At 47.6% G+C, this 3,939-nt stretch overlaps 1 pseudogene; it reads right to left on the bottom strand.

Moving 5' to 3' along the window:
- Positions 1 to 1,231: 1,231 nt before the first annotated feature.
- LOC144706550 (expansin-A10 pseudogene) lies at positions 1,232 to 2,627 on the bottom strand (annotated as a pseudogene).
- Between the last annotated feature and the right edge of the window lie 1,312 nt (positions 2,628 to 3,939).

The raw sequence follows: 3,939 nt of genomic DNA, 5'->3' as shown, positions 1-3,939 counted from the left end.
TTTCCCATGATTATCTATCCATCGTACCTTTAAAACAACACTTTCTCCTCTAAACACTCATTTTCCATACTTTCTCTCTCTAGAATCCACCCTTTCTGTACCTAGACTTCATCCATAGGCCAAGTTCATCCTCCCCAATTTCATAGAAAAATCTCCTTCATTTGCACTTTCAAATTCCATCTCAAACTCCTTCTACCCTCTTCTTCATTTTATCTCTCTATCTCCTCATTTGGACCTTTTCTCTCCCTAAAACCGTTTCGTTCTCTCTCTAAATCCATCTCTATTGCTCTCTAGACTCTGCTGCTCTCTCCACTTCGTCCCTAGAAACTTTTCATTAAAATTTTCACTTTTGAACCTTTCAAACTCAAATTATTTCTATCTTCGCTGTCCTTGTCCATTGGTGTGCACTGCGGCAGCACGCAGCGTCTTCATGAGCACACTTGCCACTTGCCCGCCGGTCACGCGCGGCGCTCGCCACAGCTGCACCCACGAACGCGGAGGTATCAACAGTGAGCACTTACTTGATTTTGGTAAGTCCAAAAGAGGTCAACCAGTTTGAACTGGTCCGAAACTGGATCGAACAAGGTCGAACCCGCCATATAAAAACCGAAAAAAAAACAATAAAATTATATTCATTGATTAAAAGAATATATAATCCCACCACCGCTCTGCCACCGTTGTGTTGATGCTCCAACGTCGCTTCACCACCGCCGCGTCTCTGCTCTGCCGCCACTCTACCAACGCCACCGCCGCAGTCGCCCCCAGTGATCGCCGGAGCAGGTAATTTCTGTTTTTTAGCATTTAAAATTATAAAATTAATGTCAGAAAAAAATTAATAAAATGCCATCAAATACAAAAAACAAAATTACACTTCGTCCTAGGGGTGTAATAGATTATTTAAACCCTTCACAACCATGATTTATTTTTATTTGAGTGATATTAAACACGTAAATTACATGAGAGTAGGCCGTTTAGGTTTTGAGGGTTTTTTCCCATTCTATGTCTAATTATATGTTTTCCACTAGGTTTCCTTGGTCTTCTGCATACTTTGAATTGTCGATAGAAGGGCATTTAAATTTGGAAGGACATTTGTTTATTCAATAGATACGATGTTTTCTGCTGACGCAATTTCTTTTCTTTCACTTTCTTCTACCACTAAAGATCACCCCTTCAGCTTGGGCCCTGCCAATGGCGGCAGGGCCAGCCGAGGCACCATTCCATGAATAATACAAATCGGTAAAACAGTTTAAAGTGTATGCAGGCGGGCTCCAGACGTGGCGCCGCAGCCCGAACCGGCTAGAACTGGTTGCCCTCGAAGGTCTGGCCAAAGGACCAGCCGCGAGGGGCGACGTCGTAGCTGACGACCGTCCTTCCGTCGCTGGTGGTGACCTTGAAGGAGGCTCTGGCTACCGAGGTTGGCGTTGCTTTGCCAGTTCTGGCCCCAGTTGCGAGAGAGGGCCTGCCAGTCGGAGGTGGGAGTCTTCAAGGCAACGGCGACGACGTCGCCAGCGCCTCCGACGTTGGTGACGAGAACGAGGTTGAAGAAGCTGTGGCCGTTGACGGTGAAGCGGATTCCGCCGGACTTCACGCAGGGGACGCGCTGGTAGGCGACGGGGACGATGCCGGCGCGGTACTGGGCGATTTTGAGGAAGGCGGGCTGGGCTAAGTCGAAGTGCTCGCGCGGGGGGTTGCACCAGCCGCCGTTGTCGCTGGGGATGGAAGGGTTGGGCGGGCAGAAGTTGGTGGCCGTGACGGTGATGGTTCCGGGTAAGCACCATTTTGGGTCGCCGGCGCACTTGATCGTGTAGCAGGATCCGCAGCTCAGCCCGTTGTTGAACAGCGCCGTGCTTAGCGCCGCCGTGTTCGTCCCATAACCCTGGCTGTATAGGTTTCCGTATCCGCATGCCCCACCTGCATCATTATCCAATTTTAGTTCAGTTTTCTTCCTCTGTGTCTATCTCTGTCTTTACACCCCTCACTCTCTCTTTACAAATCTCTGCACCTATCTCTCCCTCTACAACTCTCTACATATATCAGTCTCTAGTACTCTCTCCCTTTATATTTCTCTACGTCCCTCCATTGCTCTCCCTCTATCTCTTTTTACAACTCTGTACAGCTCGCTATCTCTCGTTACAGTTCTCTACATTTATTTACTTTTCTATAACTCTAAGACTCGAGAGCTCTTTTTGGGTCATGATTTTCTAGAGAAGCGATGCGGGAGATTCATCTCTTCTCTTTGTTTTTTCTCTCCGTCCATCTATCTCTCTTCCTCTCTGCCACTCAGTCACTCCCTCGTTATGTTTATTGGGTACCGATGTCTCTCCATCTAGCTACCCAATTTTTTATCATCTCTTTATTTACTTGCCTATCTGTCTCTGGCAACCGAAGCTGAGAGAGAGAAAAGGATCGATCCCTCACCGAAACTGGCGATCTGTCCATCTCTCTTCTCATGCGCATCTCGTTATCTATCTCTCCAAGGAGGGGAAATACGTACCCATTGTGCCGGAGGCGTCGCCGCCGCCGTAGAAGGTGGCGTGGGCGTTCTGCCAGCCGCCCTGGGCGGCGCTCGGCCGGAGAACCGTCGCGAAGAGGAGAACGCCGAGTACGAAGCCCGCCGCTGGTGCCATGGCTGGATGTGTAGAGAGAAAACCTGGCTTGTTTCTGCCTTCTTCTTTCCTGAGTTAGAGAGCGAGATGTAGAGCTGTAAGAGAGAAGAAGAGCTGTAGAGATAAGAAGAGCTGTAGAGAGATAAAGAGCTGTAGAGAGATAAAGAGCTGAAGAGAGAAGTTGATGATGGGCTGTGGAGGAGGTCAGTTGGTTTTATAAAGGGAGAATGGAGCCTGTGCGGTGTGTCCTATGCAAATACTTTAGCGGTCTTCTCTAGTTGGGCGATCATAAGATTGTCTTTCTTGGTTTGGCCCACCAGGAACATGGGCTGGCTTGTTGCCGATGTGGACCGCCGCCGGAGACCAGCGTTGAAGCGGTTTTCTCCCTCTCCCCTCACTCCTCTCACCATCTCTCCCTCTCTCCTCTGCCCCCTCTCTCTCCTTCTCTTCCCCTCTCTCTCTCCCCTCTCCCCTTCTATCTCTCTCCCCTTCTGTCTCCTTTTCCTCTCTCTCTCTTCCCCTCTCCCCCTCTATCTCCCTCCCCTACCTTTCTCTCCCTTCTATCTCCTTCTTTTCCTCTCTCGCTCTAGCCCCTTTCTTCAACCCACACAACTCATCTCCATGTCCAATTCAGGGAGCAAATATACCAGCTCGCATGTTACTCTATCTGGATAGATATCCAAAGTGAGGCTCTCCTGCGTGACAAAAAAAGACGTAGTCCGAGAGAGAAAGTGACGGTTGAAGATCCGGATCGTACGGCTAGACTTGGTGCATTGCATTAGACAGAGTTGATAACTTCCAGTTCGATGGTATTATCAAAACCATTTACTTTTAGAAATAGGTCGAGACCTTTGATATTTCTCCAATAAATGATCAGATTCCAAATTCAGAGAATACCAATAGTCAGGAAGTAGCTCCTAGGAAACGATATGGAGCAGCGGTGTTGTAGATAAATGGATAAGCTATAATCTAGGAAAGAAAATTCGACGAGGAAAGATAGAAAGAGATATAGAAGGATTAATAGTCACGACAAATAGATACCGGAGGATGGAGAGAGAGAGACATATAGATCGATACAGAAATAGATAAATAGAGAGAGAGAAAGAGAAAGAAATATAGATGGATAGGTTGATAGTTAGAGAGAGGGAGAGAGAGAGAAACAGTGAGAGGAAGAGGAAGATAAAGAGATAGATACGTGGGTCGAGGCGAGATAGACAAGGAAAGATCAGGAAGGTAGAGAGAGCAAAAGATATCTGTTTGTCACTTGCCAGAGAACGTGATATTGATACGGAGAGATAGAGAGATAGATTGAAACACATGGTGGACAAAATAG

Source organism: Wolffia australiana, chromosome 8 (assembly GCF_029677425.1).
Source record: "Wolffia australiana isolate 7733 chromosome 8, ASM2967742v1".
NCBI lineage: Eukaryota > Viridiplantae > Streptophyta > Magnoliopsida > Alismatales > Araceae > Wolffia > Wolffia australiana.
Note: the sequence above shows the minus strand (reverse complement) of the source record. Positions and strands in the feature narration are given on the sequence as shown.